Below are 24,604 nucleotides of genomic sequence, written 5' to 3' on the forward strand. Positions count from 1 at the left end.
GGGCTCCCTGCTGTACCTCGGACAACGCCACCTCCCTTGGCCACGCATTGGGCACTGGTTCCTCCCTGTCAAAACGTGCGTGTCCCGTGTCCCAGTCGCTCTGATCTACGCTGCTTGCCACGGTCCCTCTGGCCCACCAGCTTAAGTTCCTACAATTGGTAGGTTCAAGTTTCAGCTTCTCCATTGTATGTGGCCTTGGGTAACACATGTAACCTCTCTGAGCCTCAGTTGCCTCGTTTGTCAAATCAGGAGGAAAGAGGCACCTGTCCCTGAGAACCCACGTGGGAAGTGAAGGAGATAATCCCCATAGCACATGGCACTCAGGCAGGCCCCCCTCACGGTCCTCTCCCATCTTCACTTTACTCTCAGGGTTGTGCCAGCTTGCGCCAACCACCATGATTCCTCCTGCACCACCTGACAGCCCCAGGGCAGGGCTGGCTGCTCGCCCAGGTCCCCCTGAGGCCTGGGAGTTTAAGAGGGCAGAGAAGGGCCAGAGCAAGGACAGGGAGAGGCAGAGGCCGACAAGCACACCCTCGGGACCTAAGACAGCAATGGGCTGTCTGGAGCTTTCCCAGAGGCCTCTGCTCCCCATCCTCCAGACCCATCAGGGAGCGTTGTAAGAGCTTCGCACTTTGTGGGGAGACAGCCATTATTAAACACAGGTGGCCCCATGGTTCACACGTCCTGGTGTGACCTTGCAGCAGCTGAACCTGCCCACACGGTTGCCTTGTAAACTTTTGCTGGCTAGCTGGCTCCTGCATGGGGGTGGCGGGTCACTCCCCTAACTCCACACTGGTTGCAGGACACTCTGTGTTATGCCACATCATTAATTCCCAGCAAAAACAATGCTCCCAGGCCCATCAATCAAGAGAAGTCTAGAGACCAGGGCTCCTCAGCTCAGTGGAAAGCCCAGGCCGTAAGCTCACACCAATGGGACCTCAGGGGCTGGCCGCTGGCGCTGGTCCCTGCCTGGAGGATAGCGACCTGCTGGGGAGAGGGGTGATGGCATTTTTAATTCACTCTTCTTTGGCAGGCTGTGGAGAGAGCTTGAGCAGCCTACGAGGAGGCGGTGGGAGAGCTTGTGCAAGAAGGTCCGGGAGAGCTCACACGGGAGTTGCCAAAGGCAGAGGCAAGCTCGGATTGGAGACCTTCATCAGCCCGCGGGAGATGCTGGCACTGACCAAGTTACAGGCTTATCTCACTTCAGTGTTCAGCACCCGTGAGGAAGGGGCTGTAATTGTTTCTTTGGCAGGGGCCCTCTTGTGTTGGCTTTTTCCCCAGGACATGGGGTGCGGGGGGGAGGAGACTGGTCTTCCCAGAACCAGACCCCGCCCAGGGCATGTCTGTGTCCCTATACCCGGCTCAGGCTCAGCAACAAGGAGGTGCTCAGCTCAGCTCAGCTTCTGAGACATGGAATTCTGTGCATGGGACCTGAGCTTCCTGCCATTTCCTTGTGCCAGAGGAAGGGCTGGGGAATGGATTGCCCAAAGTGTCCAGAAAGGGGTGCAGGGAAGGGTGGGGAAGGGAGCCAACGCAGGGAGAGTACTTGTCCTGCCGAAGGCTTTTGTGTTCATACGTTGAAACAATTAGAGCTAATCATCACCACAGCACTGTAAGGGTTTGTGTTATCCTCGTTTTATAGATGAGGAAGCGGAGCCTCTTGGAGACCAAAAGCCATGACCAAGGTCACGCAAGAACAGGTGGCTGACCCAGGGAGGGAGGCCGTGGCCTGGGCCTCACCACAAAGTCACCTTGGCCTGCCCTGGAGGGTCACCACAGCAAGGCCCCCTCACACGCCTGAGCTCCTAGAAGGCAGAGTCACCACCTTTCCCACCTATGCAGCTCCCAGGTCACCTTCCCGCCTTGCTACAGTCAGAGCTTCATATGTTTTGAACGATTGAATGAATGAAAAGGCAAAGAGGAAAGCTGGTGGCTTCACTTTTTAATTGCAGTGGGACGTGAATTGTTTGTCACTATGAGAAAGACTGTTTTTATTTTCTTCACCAGGATCTTCCACAAAATAGGAAGAGCGTCCCACCCAGTTCTTGGAAGAGCGGCCGAGCGTCTCCAAGCATGCCCCAGATGAAAGGCTCTTGGTGGCAGCGACAGAGGGACTGGGGTGGGGAGGGGGGGTACTGTGTGTGTTTGAGCTCACTCCAATGCCAGGAAATAAAAACTAAAATTCGGGAGAGAGCCACTTTCAGAGCAGCAGCAGATCGAGATATAAACCTCAATATTACAAATGCTTTTCCTTATTACTGAACTGAGTTTCTGGCAGAGCCTGAGATGTCCTCGCGCTTGTGTCTCTGCTTCTCGTTTTCACTCTGGTTTTTAAAGGGAGTTGGAAGCAGTTAACTCTCCAGGCTGGGTGGGTGAAGAAAACACTTGCAAGATTTAGACTCCTTGGGTTTGTTGTTGGATATATTTCTTCTTTTAAACATCTTCAGTCTTTCTCCACTTCTTGAGGCCTGAGACTCACCAAACTTCCTTCTTAGCTGGAGGGGTCAGTAGAGACTACTTGGCTTCGTGCCCTCATTTCATGGAAAGCCTCTCTGGAAGGCCAGAGAGGGAAAGTGATTGGCCCAAGGTCACTCAGGACCTCAGGGACAGCTGGGATCAAAACCTTTGACTGCAAACCCCCATCCGGGGCTCTGTCCTCTCGAGCTTCTAACTCTACACTCCCTACTTACCCTTGTTCTCAGGTCGGACTCTGCCTGAAATGAGCTCTCGCTGAAGTCATGGCCTGAGATAAATCAGTGGCTTGGGCTCCTCAGCCCTCATTCTTTGGAGAATCATCTTTCCCCCATTCTACAGTAATCAGTGTGGTTCACATGGGAGCACGGTGACCAATCAGAGTGGCTGACTGGGAGGGGCTCAGGGCTGGGCCAATCAGAGTCTTCTCTGGGACTTTGGTGGAACCTCTAGGCATGACCATCATTTTCTCTAGCTTTGGATCAATCAGGACAATAAAGGCCCAGAGCTGCCACGTGGAGAGAGCCTTTTGGAGGATGAAGACAAAGACAGTTGAAAGATGGGGCAACAGAAATCCCACTGGCATCATTTGAACCTCTGGGCCTATCTGTGCTGAAAGAAATCACCCCCTGGGACTTGCCAGAAACACAAGTCAATACATTTTCCCTTTGTGAGTCAGCCAGTTTGAGTTGGGTTTTGATCATTTACAAAGGAAAGAAGCCCAGCTCTTATACTTCAGTAAAACCCATTCCAAAGACTGACATGTTGGAAAGGGCAATTCTGGGTCTGCTTGGGGAGCGTCAGGGGCCTTCCCCACACCCTCATTATCAGGCGGTATGTGAAAGCAGGAGCAAGTTGCATTTCAAGTTGAGCCCGTGTGTAAATATTTACTAGCAGGTGAGCCCTAAAGCTGTCCTAGAACTGTTAAGTGACTCCATGGAGGTCCAGTCCTCTGTTCTGTCAGGGGCTCCTACAGCAGACATGTCCATATTCTAGCTGCAAGATTCAGCAAAACTTCTTGATACAGTCCAGTAACCAATTTCCCTATAAACACCTGAATGGAGGACTGATTTGGAGTCCTAAATCTTGGGCAGCATTACAAAAGCTAAAGATCCTAAAAGCTAAGGGCTCTGGATTCCTAAAAACTATGTGAGCATCCATGGATAATTGTTTCCAACATAGATCATGCTAATTTTTAAAAGTCTCTGGTTTTAATTAGAGGTAAAGACAGCTAAAACACTTCTAGACACTTCTACGGAAGATGAATTTTTTTAAAATAAAATTTTTATTTTGGAATAATTTTAGATTTACAGAAAATGTACAAAAATAATACAGAAAGTTTCCATATACCCCTTACCCACTTTCCCCCAGTGTTATCATCTTGCATTACTGTGGTACATTTGTCACGGCTAAGAAGCTGACATTGGTGTGTTCCTATTAGTGAAACTCCAGACTTTTCAGACTTCCCTAGTTTTTCTCACTGATATCTCTTTTCTCTTCCAGGATCCCACCGAGGAAACCTCACTGGATTTAGTCATCGTGTCTCTTTAGATTTCTCTGGTCTGTGGCAGTTTTTCACTTTCCTTATATTTTATGACCTCGACTGTTTTGAGGAATATTGGTCGGTGTTTTGTAGAACATCCTTCGATTTGAGTCTGTCTGGTGTTTTCTCATGGTTAGCGGGGTGGTTAGTTTTGGGGAAGATAACCACAAGGTGAAGTGCCCTTCTCATCACATGAAACCACAGGTCTGTGCAATAAACATGAGCTATTACTGATGATATCAACGTTAATCCTTCGGTTAAGGTCCCGTTTGTCACCCTTTTCCACTGTACTTAGTTTTCTTTCCACTTTCCATAGTCTATATTTGAAAACAAGGCAATAAATCCTGCTGACACTCAAGGGAGGCAGGGTTAAACTTCATGTCCTGGAGAGGGGAGCTTTGTCTCTCCCTCTGTTGAGTGTGGACTGACCTTGCTGCCTTCTTATCATCGGCGAATTCTTCTGTAAGGAAGATTTATCTCCTCTCCCCCACTTATTTATTTATTCAATCATTCATTTATATCAGTATGGACTCATGGGTATTTATTTTATACCTTGGGCTATAATCTAATAGTACATTCTTAATTTCATGTTCCAATTGTTCCAGCTTTGGACATTGTGAGTCCTTTCAGGTTGGTTCCAGACGGTACAGTTTTGGTCATTTACTCCAAATGCTAACTATTTATTCCTGAGTAAAGTATACTTCTGGCATTAAGGTAGCCCTCAGAGTGTAGATTAAGACGAAGTAACCTAATAAAATGGCAATCGAACTCTATACTTTGAATCTTTTTTATTCATTTAACCTTTTCATTAATGTCCTTATGGTGTTCCATCGAGTGGATAAACTTCATTACTCTTGTGGTTTGCAGTTATATTGAAATAAACATTTTTGTGTTTTTACATTTACACATATGTCCTCTCATGCAAATGGTTAAAGCTTAATTCATGTAGTTCAATCATTTTCTGAAGGGGGCTTGTACTGCCACCAACAATGCGTGTGAGTTACTAAAACTATTGTTATAAAACAGATGAAACAAAAATGCAAATAAAAGAAATGATAGAAAACGCACTCGCAGACACACACAAACATACCAACATGTAACCAACCTACACATGTGTATCAAGCTAGCTGGGAAATTTTTCCAACTCAATTATACGCAATATAGCAGGGAAGTTGAGCAGATGATCTTTTAGATCTTCTAGAGCTCTTTTATTATTGATCTGTTCTGATTCTACCCTTGGTACACAAATATCAATATTCTGTACATAAACAATTTAACATATAAACGTTTTTGTGCTTCTTGGGGGAAGAAAAGTCGCACCATTTCTCTGGGAAGAGTAACCTAATCCCTGCATCATCTCCGCCCCATAGTGCAAGGTCCTCACACGCCAGGCACCACACTTAGTGCTCTGCACACTTCCCTTGTTAACCCTGTCCACCACCAGAGGTAAATCCTGCTGCTCTTTCCATTTTGCAGAGGGGACCTGAGAGCTCGCCCCAGTTGCGCCTCAGTACTGTGCACCTCCACGGCTGCGCAGTGAACGGCTGATTGATTCAGTCTTCCCCGTTCTGTGAACTTCCTGAGAGTGGGGTCTGTGCCCTCCTCCTGTCCTCTCCCCGGTGCCCCGCATAGGCCCTGGCACATAGTAGGTGCTCAGTGGAGGCAATAAAAGAGAAAGCAGAGATCAGGATACCAAAAATGGTATTAACAAAATGTCCAAAGTTAGAAAACAAAACTTGTACAAAGAATGCAACAAAGGGAACTGGAGGTGACTTCAGCACAGAATGGAAGGTTTTGCCCCCGGGATCCAAATCCTGGTTCATATCCTGACTCCGTCTGACCTCTCCGACCCTCAGTCTCCTCCCTTGTAAAATGACTATGATCCTTCCTACTTTAGGGGAGCTTTGAGAATTGGAAGGCATGAACAGAAGTGTCCAGTTCAGTCCCTGGCACATCAGATATGTCCAATACTTGCAGCCATATAATATCATTTCTTAGCCGAGTGACTTGGGATGGTCCTCTTTGCTTCTCTGGACTTCTATAAACTGTCCTCAGAGGGATGTAGCGAGGGCTAAAGGAGGAAGTGTAGAGGGGTCCCTCAGCATGGTCCTGACCTTGGCAAGGGTTCTGTCAGTGTTTGTGGAATTAGCCTGAAAAGATATGTAATGTACTGTGACTGTTAATCCCTTCGTTAAAAAGAAAACCTCACAAGGTACGCCAAAACTACCAGCAAGAAGTCAAATCAAACAGGGTCTTTGTTGCCAAAAACAACAGCTGAAAAGTTTCAATTCAGCAGCACGCGGTCAAGCTCTGGCAGACTGGACACAGCCGCAGACCCTAAGCTGTGGCAGTGCCCTGCCCTGGGAACTGGACTGGGAGCCTCCGTCTCTGAGTCCCTGGGCAGCACTGCCAATCCCTCCTTCCCACCTCTCCTTCTAGAAACTGCTCCCCACCTGTCTCTTGGACAAGCTGGACCCCATCTGTGGTTTGTACAGGGCAAGGCTGAAAAGCTGAGAGTACGGGCTTAGGGGCTGCAGACAGTCCTAGTTGTTATTCAGCATCAGCCATTCACTAGCTGTGTGGTCTTGAGCAAGTTACTTAACCTCTCTGTGCCTGCGTTTTCTCATCAATAAAGTGATTAAAAAAAAAAAAAAAAAAACCTCCCTAACTGAGCCTTGATGTGAGGATTAAATGAGCTAATGTGTAGGAAGCCGTTAGCGGGTGCCTGGCACAGAGAGGTAATCAATGCATGGAGGTATTACTACTGTTTACACAAGGATGCTTATAGACAGGCTGATGATATGCAAAGCCTTGTGTAGTAGGTGTCACTAAATGTTTTTTGAATATGCACAAGCATGTATTACAAGTATGAATGAATGACTCAGGCTAAGGTCCCCAGTGTTCACACCCTCCCTTTCCTGCTCAGGGCTTCTCTGTCCCTTCTCCTGCCCTCAGCCCTTGCTGTTCACCTTTTCCTCTCAGCTGCCAGCCCCTCTTTGCCCCATCACTGTCCTCAACTCTGAGCTCCCTGTCCTCTTTGGTCCCCATGAGCTCTGGCTGTAGTAGGCGGCCGTGGTTGGTCCAGCGCTAGGAGCTGTTTTGTGGCTGGAAACCGGGCAGTGAATCCACCCTCCCTCTGTCACCCCCAGCTCTGGCTGGCCGTGCACGCAGAGGGCTGTGGCAGGAGTCCTCCCCCACCCCATCCCCATGCCCCCCACTCCGGGTGCATATTTCAGAGTCGAAATGAAAGGCGAGGGGTGGGCTTGGCGAGGACCGGATAACCCTGGGAGGAACTGCGAGGTATTATGAACAGTGTCACGTCAAGCCGAGACTTAGTCTCAGATCCTGACTTGAGCGCGAGGAAATGGGGCCATGACAGGGAGACGCTTCCTGCCAGACGAATGTCCAGAGGTGTCTGGCGAAGGGCACGATGACAGGCAGAAGGTTCGCTGGGATGGGGAGGTGCTGCTTATGCGGTGCAGGTCTAGCTAAGTGCCATTGAGGGGACGCCTGCCGGGGAGGGGCAGGGGGGCTGAAGACAACTGTGTCCTCATTACCTCTGCCGGCAGTCACCGCTGGGCCAGCCTGGCCAGGGCTGGGACATCCTCCAGTAACTCCCAGGGCCCACAGGGGACTCCTCCCAGAGACTCCTGCCAGGCTTAAATATTCCCGAAGCTGGAAACATTCCTCCCCACCCCCACCCCCCACCGCATCAGACCCTCCTAGACATGCTGAGCTCTAGTGGCTTTGGAAAGCTTTGGAAGGATTTCACAGCACATATCGGAACCTTTCTGCAAACATTTGGCCCGCAGCGGTGGTTCTGAGATGTGAGAGACCCGCTTCTCCAGGGAGACAGGCCTGCATGGGGACAGACATGGAGGGAGTCCTGGCACATCCCCGCTGGATGCTTGCGCCCGGACGCCTGTGCAGCCGCCACGCCAGCCCTCGGTGGGTCAGCCCCGGGCGATCAGACTCAGCCTGGACAAGCTGACACTGCCCAGCTGCCGCAGGGTGTAGACCGAGGCAGACGGCCCGGATGGTCATCAGTCACCAGCGGGTGGCAAGTCGCTTAACCTCTCCGAACCTCACCTTCCTTATGTATAAAATGAGAATTGTTTATTTCATGGAATGAATTTTCCATCACATAAGACCCATTTCTCCCCCAAGAAGACAATGTACCCCCAAATGTTCTACAGCCAATATTCCAGCTCGAAGGCCGAGCCCTGTGGCCATCAAATAATGAATGGGCTGGACTGCAACATCCAGTCAGGCATTTCCCTGTCCCATCAATATTTGGTTTTCTGTATGAACAAAATTATATGTTTTCCCATCATTTTCAATGCAAATGTTTTGTAACATTTCATTTTCTTTTTTTTTTAAGGTAAATTAGGACGTATCTCACCCACCGCTTCTTATCTGCAAGGAAGAGGACAGGTTGTGAGAATTTGATGAGATGATATTGGGGACAGCATGTTATATATTTATTCATTTCACAGGTGGCTTAAGCACACACTCAGTGCCAGGCCCTGAGGCCAGAGGACACATGAGACATGATCCTTGGTTTCAGCACCCTGGTCTTAGAGGACGATGGGGGCCCTAAGAGATGACAGATACATCCTGTGCTAAAAATGCTTTCTTAGAGATCAGGACCCGAGGCTGTACAAATTCACATGTACATCTGTTGGGGGCACCTGACTCTGGGGAGGCTTCCAGGGTAAATGACATTTGAGCCCAGCCTGGAGGATAAGAGGACTTAAGGGGAGGGAGGCATTCCAAGCACAGCAAACAGCAAGTGCAAAAACAGAGGAGCCTCAAAGAGCCTGGCATTTCACACTCTGAAAACATTTCATTGCAACTATTACTTCTAATAGCAATGATAATAATACCAATGACAGTGATACTTGCCAGCATTAACTGCGTACCTGCTGTGCATCTGGCATGTGCTGAGCATTACACAGACATACCTCATTTGATCCTCACCATGACCCAGAGGTACAGTCCCCTGTTGTCCCGTTGTACAGGTGAGGAGTTGGAGGGAGGGTTTGCAACTGGGGTTGAGTAGCTAGTAAGACCCAAGCAATCTGACTGCAATGTTCTTATTGTTGTCATTGTACTGTTTTGGGAAGAAGGGGATTTTGTTAATTCTTTCTCATTTAACTAATGCAATAACCCTGGAGGTGGAACTATCTTTTCCTGTTTTGCAGGTGAGCGGTGGATAGATCAGAGAGGAGCTCCCAGCTGTGGGATGTGGAGCAGGATGTAGAACCAGAGTTGCTAGCCCTCAATGCTACAGCTGCCTCCGAATGTGGAATTTTCTAGACCATCTGAGATGAAAATGGTCAACACCCTCCTTGGCATGCTTATTCTTGGTTAGTACAAGAAGGGAAATGAATTCAAGTAGAAGGCTAGTCCCAGCTGCTACTTCTAGACCCTGCAGGAGAGTGAGGCTGGGGTTCCCATCTCAGGCTCTCCTCTCAGCCTGTGACTGCACAGGACCCGAGTCCTGCTCCTGCATCCTGAGTTCCCTCCCTCCTCCAGCCCATCTTCAAGGGCCTACTTATAAGCCTCCTCCTCCAGGAACCTCACCCTGGCCAGGTGAACATGACCCCATCTTCCACGATCACCCGTTCGCACTTCCTGCTTGGTCCCTGGGTGAAGAGAGGGGCTCTTTATGTGAGGCAGCCTGGATTCCAATCCTGCCCCCAGATGGATATCCATTTTACCCAGCACCACTTGTTGAAGAGGCATTCTTTTCCCCAATGTAGATTTTTGTTGCCTTTGTTCAATATCAGATGGCTGTAAGCCTGAGGGGTCATTTCTGGGTTCTCAATTCTACTCCACTGGTCTGAATGTCTATTTTTATAGACATGGTACATGTACCACGTACCATGCTGTTTTGGTTACAATAGCTTTGCAGTATAATTTAAGTCAGGTAGTGAGCAGTCACTGTGGCCAGTTGTCCTCCCTCTTGAGCTCCAGTTTCCTTATCTAATAAAGGGGGCAGGAATACCAATAGGACTGACACAAAGGGCCATGTGAAGATGAAGTGAGTTCCTAGCCCAATGCTTGGCACCTAGTAGGTGCTTGATAGGTGTTAGCTGCTGTCACTAATAGTCCCAGGGGATAAATAAAAAGCAAATTCTAGGACCGAGGCTTAGGTATCCCTGGGAATCTGAAGCTCCCAAGGCAGGAGTAGCTTCTTCACTTCTGTGAATCCCCTGTGACACATGGTGTGGTGAAAAAAACAGACTCTGAAGTCAGGCCAGGGTTCAAATCCCAGCTCTTCACAATGCAGGTGAGTTCAAATACAGGTGCGTTCACAGCATTCAAATCCCAGCACACTAATCCCGCTGTGTAAATTTGGGCAGGTTACCTAACTTCACTGAGCCTCAGTTTCTTCAACTGGAGAATCTGGATATTTATACCTAATTTGTAGGTTGTTATGAGGAAGAAAAAAAGATTCTCTTATGCATTCGTTCGTTGATCTGAACATCCTCTGAGCTCCTGGTTTGTGTCACACACTGCGCTAGTAGAGGCTGGGAATAAGACAAGGCCCTGGGCCTGGTCCTGCAGGCTCACGGCTGGCCCGTTATGCTAGACTACTTCCATACCAGGAGAAGTGCTTGGAAATGCTCTGATTGCATTTTCCATGCAATTTTCAGGAATAGTCAGGATCTGGAGCCAGAATACACTGGATTTGTGGGAGACGGAGCTTTCCTTCTGCGGCCAACAGGGAGGGGGCTGCTGTGGATATTCTATTCCTCTTAACAGAGCTGGTATATCTCCCAAGGTTATGTACTCCGCTTGGTGCTAGGGGTCCAAGAAAAGGAGGGGGCAGAAAGATTTATTTTCCAACCATCTGGGTTTGGGCAGAACCCAAAACACACATTGCCAAGCAAGCTGTTCCCTCTTGATCCTGGAACCATTGGGTGCGCCTGGAGGGATTTACCCACACGTTTCAGTTTCATCGGCACCTAATTCATCAAAACGTTGCACAGAAGCAGTCTGGCCCTGGACAGCATCTGCCCTCCAGGAGCCTTCAGAGTCCCCAAGTGTCCCTAGGGCTCCTGTAGAGCCTGTGAGGTTGTTCCTCTCTCCCACTCAGTGCTGTGTTTTGTCACCGGGCCCCACAGGGCACTGCTTGTACTCACTGTCCCCAAATTCTCTCCTGAATGTGGTTTCTGCATCTTCTGTCTTCTCAGGGCTCAAAAAGAGCTCCATCAACAAGGAAGAGGGAATCCTCAATCTGGTCCTACAGAGACCATGCCTCTACACACATGTGCACATGCACATGCAGACACGGATGCCCCCTGCGTGAGGACCCACCGGTGTTGTTGATTGTCTGTCTCTGCCCCACAGAATGTCACTCTATGAAGGCAGAGAGTCATCTTATTCACAGTGGGATCCCCTGGGCCTGCAACAGAATCTGGCACATAGTAGGTGCTTAGTAAATATCATTGCAGGAACAAAGGAATGAGTGAAGAATGGATGGCAAGCTTTCTTGAAGCATCTCTGAGGGTGGGGAAGAGAATTACTCCCCTGCATTGAGCACCTAGTATGTGTCAGGCACGACGCTTGATACGTTTTACAAAGTCTTTTTCTTTCTCACGACTGTTCTGTGACGTGGGGTCACTGTGCCCATTTTACAGGGAATGAAACAGCCTCAGAGAGGGTAAGTAACTTGCCCAATGACTGACACACAGCCAGTGAGGGTGAGGGCAGGGGTTTGCACGCGGCTCTGTCGGACCTCAGTGCCACACGGCTTCTCCCGGGCCATGTGCCTCTCTCCTTGACATCAGGAAATAAAAAGGAACCCCAAACACCAGCCAAGCCACACACGAGCTGCTCATGCCTGGGACCCCTGAGAGGGAGTCTTGATGGAATAATGATTACAGGAGGCTACCCCGTGGTGAGATGTACCTGCCACATCTCAGTGGCTTGCTTCACTAAAGATTCGTTCTCATCTGTAACACAGCCTGGTGTGGGTTGGGTGGCCCGCCTGGTGGCTTTTCTCAAAGAGGAATCCCAAGCACCCCGGCCTCTTCTGTCCTATTGCTACATCATATGGCGCACATGCTTCCAAGATTGCAGTGAAAGGCGATGAGAAGGCTGGGGGCCTTGCCACATGTGTCCAAGGGACAGGCCTAGAAGTAGCACATAACTTCCACCCTCGTTCCATTGGTCAAACCAGTCACTGACTCACCCTGACTGCAAGGAAGGCTAGAGAACAGTCTTCCTGCGTGCTCAGAGGAAAACCAGACTTCTGAGCTCAGAGCCCTGCCTGCGGCTACCCTCGGGGGCCCTGTCTCTCCCTGTGCCATCAGGCCTCTCCCAGCTGACCTTGCTTGGCCCGCAGAGCCCCTGGGACAAGTCAAGCCCCAGGACCCTGGGCATGTATGTGGGGCTTCTCCCCCAGACTCCAAAGCTGAGGCCAGGGGCTCCATGGGCAGTCCCCAGAAGCTGAATGAGCCCTGGTCTGGGGTCTCTCAGGAGCCTCCTCCCAGGCCAAAGGAGCTGCAAGGAACCCTCCTCCCATGCATCCCTGAACCCCAACCCCATTCCTGCTTCTGCTGACATCAGGGACCCCACAGCGGTGTTCCAGAGTTCCTAGGTCAGTCAGTCACACATGGAGGCCTTCACCTGATCCCCCGGGGCTTGATTCAGGGCAGTTCCTAAAAGTCCCCACGAGCCTGCACAATCTCTGCTTTGGCTCCAGAAGCAGAATGTCCAGTTCAAGCTCCTGGAGGCAGAGGTCCACATCCATCGCTCATCAGAACCCTGGGTCCCAGCTCAGGTCCTGGTCCACCAAGGCCAGACTTATTACAAGGAATCAGTTCACGCAATTATGGAGGCAGAGAAGTCCCATGATCAGCTGTCTACAAACTGGAGGCCCAGGGAAGCCAGTGGTGTCGTTCCAGTCCAAGCCCCAAGGCCTGAGAACCCAGGGAGCCAATGGTGTAAGTGCTAGTCTGAGTCCCAAGACCTGACAACCAGGAGCTGAACCAGAAAGAAAATTCTTCCTTCCTCTACCTCTACCTTTTTGGTCTATTCAGGGCCTCCACAGATCACATGATGCCCACCCACATTGGTGAGGGCGGATCTTCTTTACTTAGTCTACCAATTCAAACGTTAATCTCTTCCAGAGAGGCCCTCACAAACACCACCAGAATTAATGTTTTACCAACTATCTGGGAATCCCTTAGCCCAGTCAAGTTGACACATAAAATTAACCATCACAGTGGGTTCCTAAAAACACTATCACCTTGAGATGCTCTGTTGCAAAGTGGTTCCCAGCTGAGTAACTTTGGAAACTGCTAATTGTTTGCACGTTGGCAGCCACAACCACTCCCTCTCCCCCAAACCTTAGCTCATCTCATGTTACAATGCACCTTGGCCTATAAAGGCTCTGAGAAGTCCTGCACCAAATTGTCTGTTACATATATATATATATATATATATATATATATATATATATATATATATATATATATATATATATTTTTTTTTTTTTTAAAGATGACCGGTAAGGGGATCTCAACCCTTGGCTTGGTGTTGTCAGCACCATGCTCAGCCAGAGAGTGAACCAACCATCCCTATATAGGATCCGAACCCGTGGCCTTGGTGTTATCAGCACCGCACTCTCCCAACTGAGCCACGGGCCGGCCCTGTTATATTTTTTTCTACTTAGCTTGACACCTTCCAAACTCTGACCACAGAACTCTTTAGTACTCTTTACCTAGTAACAGTTCTATGGAAAATGCTTTGGAAAATCTGTCCTAAACATTCCTAGACCCAGCTTCAAAGAGGAATCACATCTGGTCCCTGTTCTAAGTTGCTCACCTCCCTGGTGGGGCAGAGGACAGGCAAATACAAGTGTGATTGGGGTTTGGCAAATTGATGTCATTCAAACAGAAATTATCCTCCACCTCCTTAATGTTTCCCATAACACCTGTCTTTACCTTATACATTAAACATGCATTTGTTTACATAACGTTTTGTTCCTCCCCTCCCTCTCACTAAAATGAAGCCTCCATAGGGAAAAAAGTTTAATCTGTTTTGTTTACTGCTTTATCCCCACACCTCTTTCCATGGCTAGAATAGTGTTTGGTATATACTGGATGCTTACTAATTTGGGGTGGAATGACTTCATTAATTTCACAAAAGGGGGGAACAGCACAGAGGGGGGAATTAGCCCACCATCATATGGTCAATATGTGGTGGAGCCATACAAAACCACTCTGCTCACTGCCTCTTGCCAGCACCAGGATACTCTGAATAAGTGAGTAAGTGACCCAAAGCCATCAGTATTTTTTTAAAAGAGGGTAACCTGAGCCCAGCTGTCCCAACCTGCCCCGCACCTGTCAAGGACCCTGCTCTTAGGCCAGCACCTGGTCTGCGATCAGGTCACCCAACCCCAGCCTGGTGATGCTGCTGAACTCCAGAAATTGAACCTGGGGGTGACCCTCGGGGAACCCAATGCCGAATTCTCCTCAAGGAAGAGAAGTCTATTAGGAGCCCAAGAAATCCAACTCAACAGCTTCCAACTCTCTCCTCCTCTCCTAAAACCAGATGCCAAATGAAATTGCCAGACAGGATGACTTGAAATTAGCAACTCCTCTTCTCCCTCCAGTATGATGAAATGAGAGAACGAAGTGGAAATGGGCTAAGTTCAGAGCCAGAAGCACTGGCTTTGCTTGACTGCAGTCACCTTGACCTGCTGGCCTGGTCCTTGGGCCTTAGTCTCTGTGGATGACCCTGTAAGGTTCATCAACCTGAAAGTTCCACAGAAATAACTGTGAGTAGGTCCATTTAATACTTGCTAGCCCAGATATATGGTCAAATGCCAGGGATCCCAGAGCCAAGGTTTCTCTGCCTGAGGGGGTCAGGGAGGGCTCCTCAGAGGCTCAAGTACCTCTGACCTTAGTCTCCAAGGATGACTTGGAATTTTTGGGTTGTACATGAGACTGGAAAGGAAGGTTAAGGCAGATTTTTCAGGCTTTGAAAGCTAGGACTTTCTCCTGTAGGCAACAGCAAGCCTAGGAAGACTTTAAGCAGTATTCTTGGACTATCTTTTGTTTCAGTAGGATTAGCCTCTTCTGTGATTTACTGAAAACTCAACATAGCAGTGGCTTAAACACACAAGAACTTATTCTTTCCCAGAAAAGAGGTTTAGAGACAGGCAGTCGGGACTGGTTCAGCAGATCTAGAGGCCTTAAGGACCTAGGCTCCTTCTTTTTGCTTCCCCCATCTCTGTATGTGACTCCATCACTTCATGGTCTAAGATGGCTGTTGGGGCTCCAGCCATCATGTTTGCCTTCCCGGCAACAGGACAAAGGAATTGGGGACAGGAAGACAAAAAGGGCACACCTCCTGCAAAGTTAGCTTCTTTTAAACAGATCACTCAGAAAGTTTCACTTACATCTTATTGGCCAGAACTTAGTCTTGTAGCTACCCTAGCTGCAAAAACAAGGTAAGCAATGTACTCCTTATTCTGAGTAGTAATTGACCCTGCTACATATCAGAGTTCTGTAACTAAAGAAGGTGGGAACAGATAGGGGGCAGGCATCTAGCTACAGAGGCTTTACACTTCAAGAAACAGAATGCCTGACACCCAGACTTTAACACTTCCTTGACAAGAAGTCTGGAGGGTAATGTTCCAGGGTTGGGTTGCTGACTCAGCAATAACATCAAGCCTCAGATTTTTTTCTATCCTTTGTTCTGCCATCCCCAGGGTTTAAATATTAATTAAATGAGTTATTATTAAATGAGTTAATATTTGTAAAGCACTTATGCTATATAAAAATAAAATGTTACATCTATCAACTCACAATCACAAAATGACTGCCACAGCTCCGGACATCACATCCTGCCCCTACAGACTATGAAGTAGGAAGGAGAGAAGCCAATATCTCCTCCTTTTTAACAAAAGGCCACCCTCCCCAGGGTGCATGCTGGGAGACTGTGGAATTGGGTCTTGAGCCTGTGGGCAGTCCCGAGCTGCCTGGTAATTACATCAAATGTTCCTCTTTTCTGCCATCAAGAATGCTCATTTCACCAGCCCCCAAGGTCAGGGGGCTCCAAGTGGAGTGTGTCAGGAATTCTGCATTTTCACCTTGGCCTGAGCTCCCCAATTTATCTTACACTTTCATTAAATCCTGCGCCACATGCCACAGACATATTTCTAATCTAACAGCCTGTTGCAGGGGATCCAGGACATTACAAATACAGAATGTTCCTTGCCTGGTTTTTTTTTCTTAAAATCAAATAACTCTATTCACTGCTCCTTCCCTGTGTCTCACACGGTTCACTTATATTAATAACATTTGAGATTCTGTCTATTAGGTATCGAAAGCAGCAAGCAAGGGCCTTTCTAGCCAATTCCAATTCCAGATACTGCGTGATGGAAACTATTTCTCCCTGACCCTGTTGCCAGCAACAAGCTTTTCTCTAACGGCTTAATTAAGATTCAAGATTGTGTCCAGGAACCCAGAGCCTCAGAAGGAGCCAAGCCAGCATGTTTACAGACTCCTGTGTTCAGTTCATTTCTGGTTTTGTATTTCGCAATAGGATGGAAAAGGAAATGGCTGTGTAAGAGAGAGAGAGACAGAGAGAGAGAGGTGTGTTTTTAACAACAAGAGGAAGCCCCAAATATGGTGAATATGGAGGTAAGTGGGTGCCCATATGGGAAGGTGGGGACAATGAGAATGCAGAGGGAGGCAGGTACGGAAATCCAGAACTGGTTCAGACATTCCGCAGAGGTCAAAGTAATGAATGGGCTTCGTTCTCACCATGCTGACAAGCGGTCATGAGCCCGTCCTTTCTCATTCCTGATGGGGCCTGAGCTTAGGGAAGAAGCCTTGTGTTTGAAAGTGGCAGAACTCAGTTTAAATTCTCTCTCCATTTCTTCTCACTTGTCTGACCTTGGACAAATCACTTCACTCTCTGAATGCGAGCTTCCTCATCTGGGGAATGATAATACTGTTTCATGGAATCATTGTGAGGCTTATAAAATAAGTACGAGACAAGCACTTGACCTTGCCATGGCATGTGGGGGCCCTCAGTCACTATGAACAGTGAGGAGTTGAATCTGAATCCCCTGCACCATTAGGTCACCCTAGATACAATGTTCAAAGCTCAGAGCTGGAGAGTAGACAAGCCTCTCAGAAGCTGTGGGTGTAATTTACACTCTCGCGGCCTCAGTCGTCTCATCTGAAAAATGGGTTAATAATCGTGAAGTTTAAAAGATGGAATGCACACACAGCTCACAGCTCAGTGCCTGACACGTGGTGCTCAAGCCTGGGAGTAGGCAGGAAGTTGTTTGACCAAAGCCCATCATGGTGCTTGTCGGGAATCTGAGGTCCAGAGAAAGAGACACCACTGATCAACATGAATTGACGAAACAATTGAGTTCTAACCCCCAGTCCTTCCATTAATTTGACTTTTAAGGTGCATCTAAGAGAATCCACAGAAGCCAGAAAAAGTGTAAAAACTTGACAACACACCAGTGAGGAACACTTTGGGAATTCAAAATAAACAACTCCAACATGGAAAGAGCAGATGTCAGAAGAGAAATCCTCCTGAGAATCTCAATTTACATCGGCTTCGTTCTTATCAAAATCGGAATTATCAATAAGGTCAGTTGCATTTGACTCAGGACTTCCATGTCCAGGCATCCCTCTAGCCAGAGTTGCAAGCATTTACATACATGTGAAGACATTAGTTGCAGAGTTCATAATGGCAAAACATTGGGAGCATCCTGTATGTGGGAGAGTTGGTTAAGTAAGGTATGGTAATCCAAAGGTGAAAATACGAGGCAGCTATTAAAATTAATGTTTTTAAAGTATTTTTAATGAAACAGGAGAAACATTTTTGATAGAATGTGAAGAAAAAAACATACAAAGGAGCACAAATCCATGCATTCACAATGATTTCAACGATGTAAAATAAGTGTGTGTGTGTGTGTGTGTGTGTGTGTGTGTGTGTGTGTGTGTGTGTGTGTGTGTGTACTTAGAAAAAAGACTGGAGGGAAAATATACCAAACTGGTAACACTGTATCAAGAAGGTAGAACTAGAGGTGATCTCTATCTTTCTATTTAGTTATATTTTACTGCATTTTACAAATGTTCTATATTACTCCTACATTCAGAAAATGCCATTTAAATGTTAAATAACATATGAAAGTCACATGTGAAGTGAGGCCCCCAGCCCTTTGCAGTGTCTTGACTCACTCCACTAAGCCGTTCATGGAAGGAAGATCTAAAGTCCAGGCTGCCAAGGTGAGTGCCTTACACGTGCAAGAGCTCGCAGGCTTCCTTTGACACATTATTCATATCAAAGGAAGGCTCAAAGAGTAATACTTCAGAAAGGAAGAGAAAATGTACTTTCAAAGAGTGCAAGGAGTCGATCTTCAGAAGGAGCAGCTCACCAAGCACGAAACACAATAAGAAAATAAAAGGGGTGGGGAACTTCAAAATTACCATTACCAGCATTTCTCTTTCAGTTATCTATTACTATATAACAAGCCACCCCAAAACCTAGAGGCTCAAAACAACATTGATTTACTATTTCTCATAATTCTGTGGGTCAGGAGTTCAGGGGAGGCTCAGCTGGGCCGTTCTTCTGCTCCGTGCAGTATTCACTGGGATCACTTGGTTGCCAGCTTCAACAAGCAGTGGAATGGGCTGGCAGTCCAGACTTCACTGATGTGTCTGGTGCTGAGTACTCCTCCACATGTTCTCTCCTCGTTTAGTTGTTTAGTTTGAGCTTCTTTATAGCATGCAGCTGGCTACCCAGAGCACAAAAGCAGAAGCTGCCAGGCTACTTAAGGGCTATGCCCAGAACTGGCACACTGTCAGTTTCACACATTCTACTGATCAAAGCAGCCCAGAGCCAAGCCCAATTCCAGGAGAAGGGAGGAGACTCCACCCCTTGATGTGCGAGCAGCATCACGTAGCTGAATGGATGGAACTGCAGATGGCTGCATTTGGAGACAAGCAACCATACGTACCACGTTTGCCTTGATCTGCTCATGATGGGAAAACAGCAACTTTCTCACATGGTCATCATGCTGGTGCCACCAGGAGCCCAGAAGAGAAGAAGCTTGAGCTAAGTGCTATGTCCATGCTCTAAAAGACATGAGTTCAAATCTCAGCTCCACCACTCGCCAGCTACCAATCTCAAGCAACTCAACGAACATGCACGAGCCTCAATTTTCTCAGCTCTAAAGTGGGCATAATAATGTGTGCCACATATATTATTTGCAAGGATTAAATTAAAGCAAAATGCCTAGCTCAGTGTCAGGCCAGTGTAGGTACAAAATAAACAGTAGTAGTATTCCTCTTTCTGTCTTAGGCCTTTGCTTTTATAGTAAACTTTGATCAGTAGAAACAGAGTTTCTCTTTCTAGAGCCTTCTAGGATATGAGGGCTCTGAGCATACATTCTGGAAATGAAGGAGTAGCTAGTCTTTTGCGAGCCTAACAAGCTTCCCCACCCTCCTTCTTCTGGTAACCGGCACCCTGATCATCATAGGGCAGGCATGTGACCCATGCCTGGCCAATCATAGTACCTCCTCCCTTGGGACCTAGTGATTAGCTCAGTAAAGGGCATATGACTTAAGTGGAACCAATCAGAGCTTTTCCCTAGGATTTCTGAGTCTGTTTCTGGAGAAGTAGCCTTGCTTCTGGAGTCCACAAGTTGGAAGAATGGGATGTCAGGGCTGCTGTCAGCTATCTTTGCTGCCAGGAGAGAATAAATCTGGGCAGAGACAGCAAGAGGAAAATAGAGAGATCGGGTCCTGGTCACCCCCTAGTTCTGGCTCCCACCCCAATAACTTCCCCAGCCAGGGCAGTGGTAAATTCCTTTTCTGCTTAAGCCAGCGTGAGTTGGGTTTCCAAATACTTGCCCACAAGAGTCCTGACTAGTACAAATCTCAAGAGGCAGAAAGATCCAGAAGGAGGAGGAGTAGACAGAGAAGCAGAAGAGAGGAAAGAGAAACACAGCAGACAGATCAGAGTAAAAATCCAGCATCTCCTCTTCTCAGTCATCATCTCCACCCGAGGGACAGTGCTCATTTGCTGTAGGGGACAGGAACAAGACTGTTCACTGCAGCATTATATGGAAAAGGAAGATAGACACCAGGACAAACACAGCCAGTGTCACCCATGTTCATTCTGTGGTCTTCCAACAAGCATTTTTTTTTTTTTTCTGACCAGTAAGGGGGTCGTAACCCTTGACTTTGTGTCGTCCGCACCACACTCAGCCAGTGAGCGCACCGGCCATCCCTATATAGGATCCGAACCCTCCACCTTGGCGCTACCAGCGCTGCACTCTCCCGAGTGAACCACGGGGCCGGCCCTTCCAACAAGCATTTTGAAAGTGAATTGACATTTGTCGTCTTGTACTCTTTCATCAGACTTCTAGCCGCTTATTCTACGCCTGTGTAATTGCTGTGAGGTCACCTCGCCTAAAGATGCAGGACTCTGACTCGTGCCTGCAACACTAAAATCTTTTACTTTGATGTGATTTTTTTGCTTGGTTCTTGTCTAGTTTAAAATGTACTCTCATTTCCCTCTCCTCTCAGAGAGTAAAGAATATGGGGTATCACAGTCACTCAGGCACACCATCCCAAACCTTTAGATAAGAAGTTGTATCTAAAAGGAGGTGGAGGGAGCTGGTCAGGTGTAGTGATTTTACTGTCATCTTGTTGGTAATGACTACAATATGAGCCCTAAATAATAAGCGGACATTCAAAAAATATTTGAAATTATCCAAACCCTTCAACATACATGTTCACATGCATACAACAATGGAGGAATATCTTACTAGAGTAACATACTAAAAGGGTAAATCACGAGCAGCTGTCTTTCATCTTAAATATGTATGTCCCAGGAAGACTGTTAAATGGTAGGTGGTCACTTTTTACCCAACGATGCAACTATAATGAATATCATTATGGAAGTTTTGGACTCTCTGTTATGCTTCGATTGTAAGGCAGAATGGCTGGCTGTCCAATCTTAGAGGAAGAATAATCTATCCCCGCCAACTTCTGGTGGTCAATAGTAATGAGTAGATGTCACGGGCAGTCTCTGCTGCTGACATTCCTGACCTGGTTGTGGCCAACAGACAGCTCCTATGACTTGTTTGAGAGGTGACTGTATGACTTAATTTTACTTGCAAGTAAGAGAACTCAGTCACTGTCTCCCCACTAGGGCTACTGAATCTTCAATGCAACAGCCAACAGAATGTACTAAGTACTGTTAAAAATTAACCATTATGACGGTCAGCTTTGTACCCCATGAATATTCATAACCAATAAAATAAAATAAAAAATTAACCACTAAATTAAAGCCAGTTAAAAGAAGGAAAGAAACAACATGAATGACCACCAATAGGAGAACAGCCAAATAAACTGAAATAAACTCATAGAGTTGACTACAAAGCAATAATTTAAAATGTTGAGAATAATTAAAGTATTGCAAATAATAAAAGATAACAACATGAGAAGAAACTAAGACTCAGAGAAGAGGAGTAGCCCAGGCCCACCCTGGGTGGGGAGTTTGTAGTAAAGCCCCCAGAGTCCTAGCCTGGCGTCTTTCCATCATGTCACATGGCCTGCCTCAAGCTGAGGCTTCTGAATGCTCTTCTCAGCATGGGAGGACACAGATGGAGGTGGAGGGCCTGTGCCTGCGATGCCCTATGCCACCCTCTGCTCCTCGTCAGCCTGTCTGGCTAGCTCGGGACACAAGCAGAAGAGCACTGGGCCGGGAGGCAGGAAGCGACTTGGCACCCTCCAAGGCCTGCGTGGCCTTGGGCGAGTGGGCAACTGGCTACAAGGAGTCCCAGCTTTCTTCCAGCTCTCGGGTTCTACCCTCTGTGAACTTTGCCTACGGCCAAGTCCATACGCAGCATACCCTCCACGTGACCCTAGATCTTTGCCTCCTGTTCATAATTAGGAGAAGAAACTACCAAATGAGCATACGCATAAATATTTGCAGCAATGAAGTCTTTTTTTTTCTTTATGTGAACTATTTTGGCCTAATTCTTTTTTTTTTTTTTTCAAAAAGAATGGCTAATATTTCATAGGCAGAGATAAGATCTTGCTTTAATATGGTTAGCTTCAATTGACCTTGAACTGAATCTACAAATTTCTTAGAGGTGACCTCTTCATCAACGCTTGATACACATTCACAAATAAATGAACTGGGAAGATTCCTATTTAGATAACTGGTCCAGTAGAGGATCCAAAATAAAGGCAGATGTCTAGGGCTCTTGAGGAGAGTTGTGGAATCATGGAATCTTAGAATAACAGAGTTTTAGAATGACAGAATTGTAGAATCTTAGAGTTGCAGAATCCAGAGCTGGAGGGGACCCATGAAATGAAAAAATCAAAGACAATTAAATTGTGAACTCTTTAAGGAAGGGGTTATGTGTTGGTCATCCCTTGAACCCCAGCTGGCACATAGTAGGGGCATTGTAAATATTTCATAATAAGTGAGTAAGTGAACAATTAAGTGTTAAGGAAGTAAGAGTGCAAAAGAAAGCCAGAGAGGGAGTCATTCATTCACTCGTTCACGCATTCATTCATGCACTCAGCAAAGCTCTACTGCACACCTACTATGTGTCATCCCTGTGTAACATACAGGGCACAGAGATGCATAAACAGAGATCTTGCCTTTGATAGGGTGTCAATCTAGTGACGGTTCCTGGGGCAGAGGAGGATTCTGGGAGGATTTACTCCTATCTATCCCCCTATTCCCACCCAAGCTGCTCCTTCAGGGGCCCCATCAACTCCTGGACCTTAGACCCAGATTTCAGAGGGCTACCACCAGGTAAGTAGTGGAATCTTACCTGTCACTGTGTAGACAATATCAGAAGAAAAGAAAAATTTTAAGTGGGAATAGCCCCCAATTCAATCATTTATGCTTTCTTTCCACATACAGTTATAAATCTTAATTAAAATAAACATAAAGATTTGCCACTCAACCAGTGTTTTTTATGTTTGTTTGTTTGTTTGCTTGCTGGCAGGGATTCTAACATCGGTTAAAATTTACAGGAATATAAATACATGGATTCAATCAACCATACACCCCTAAACTTCACCTGTTAATTGTTCCATGGACTCTAACTCTGGGTTGCCCCAGTGTGCACTGCCTAGCAGTGTTTCTGAGCGAGTTTGAAAGACGGCCTACAGCGGGAAAGACTTTTGCTGCCAAATAGATTTGGAAAATCCTAGTTCAAAGTTAAAGCTCAACTCATTTCTTTACTACAGGACTTCTCAGAGCATTTATTATGCCAAAGGTCACAGTGAGTCTCCATAGGGGACATATAGGATGCAACTTTCCTCAAAGTAACCTAACCACAAAGTCCTTTTGGATAAACCTTGAACTGGTGGCATAAATCAAATCTGGCACAGGTGAGACCAACAAGTCAACCCGTTCACAGTGTGACATGCTGAATTCCAGGGAAGCTGATGCTCTCATGATCTTTTTCACCCTTGCATCTGCTAATCTCTGCCTAAGCTTTGTGTCAGCTGAGCTGCCCTAGACTGCTGTGGACGACGGCCTCCATCATCGACTGGCCCTGTCCCACTTCCCTCCTCCCTCCTGCAGGGACAGAGCCTTGGGTGGACTCAGTCCGGCTCCCCACATATGAGGCAGAGCAGACCTGGCAGGAGGGGAGAGAACAACACTTCTTTGAGGGAAGCCTTTTCATGGTCCAGCCCCACCAATGCTTGGTATGGGGGTGGGAATTGTCAGGAAATAGACAAGATGGAAATAGACAAGGTGCAGATGGGGAAAAGACTTGGAATACCACATTCAGGAATTTGGGCTCTATCTGAAATGCAAAGCCGGCCACTGCTGGATTATCAGGTCAATTCACTCTGTCCATGGAGGGTCCCATGGCTCACTCTTTCTCTTTGCCTGAGTCTGTGCTCTGAGGATGCCACCCTGGCATGACCTCCCTACCTGAAAATCCACCCTGCACTCTCTCTCCCTGCACCTGCTCCATTACCTCAAGAACACTTGTCAGTACCTGACATGGTGTTTTGAGGCTAGTTTCGTCTCCTCTCTCTCGCCTGCCAGCAGGCAGGCTCCAGGAGGCCAGGCACTTTGTCCTGTTCACTGATGTATCCCCAGCACCCAGCACGGGGTCTGCACACAGGGGGCTCTCTGTACACATTGTGGAATACATAAAGGACTTTAAGCAGAGAAGCAATATGGCCAGAGAATTCCTGGGGTGCTGTCTTTAAAAGCCATTACTCATGGCTCAATTCAAACGAGGAATGCTTTTATTTAAAGAAAATATATTATTTGCAAAGGCATGATTCATCCAAATGCTAGTATCTATAACATTTAATGAAGTACTAAAAAAAATTAAAACTTAGAGGACATTTTGCCCAAAGTCTCAAACAGGAAGTCCAAGGGCTGTCTCTACCTACAGACCTGCTTTACCCAGCATATTCAGCTTTTTTAAATTTTTGTAATGTCTTTAGGTGACTGTGCCACAGTCCTCTACCCTCCCTTTTGCCTCACACTTGGTGCACTTTGCCCATCTACCTTACCTGCCTTCAGGTCATTCGTGTATGAAAC

Source organism: Cynocephalus volans, chromosome 3, assembly GCF_027409185.1.
Source record: "Cynocephalus volans isolate mCynVol1 chromosome 3, mCynVol1.pri, whole genome shotgun sequence".
NCBI classification, from domain to species: Eukaryota; Metazoa; Chordata; class Mammalia; order Dermoptera; family Cynocephalidae; genus Cynocephalus; species Cynocephalus volans.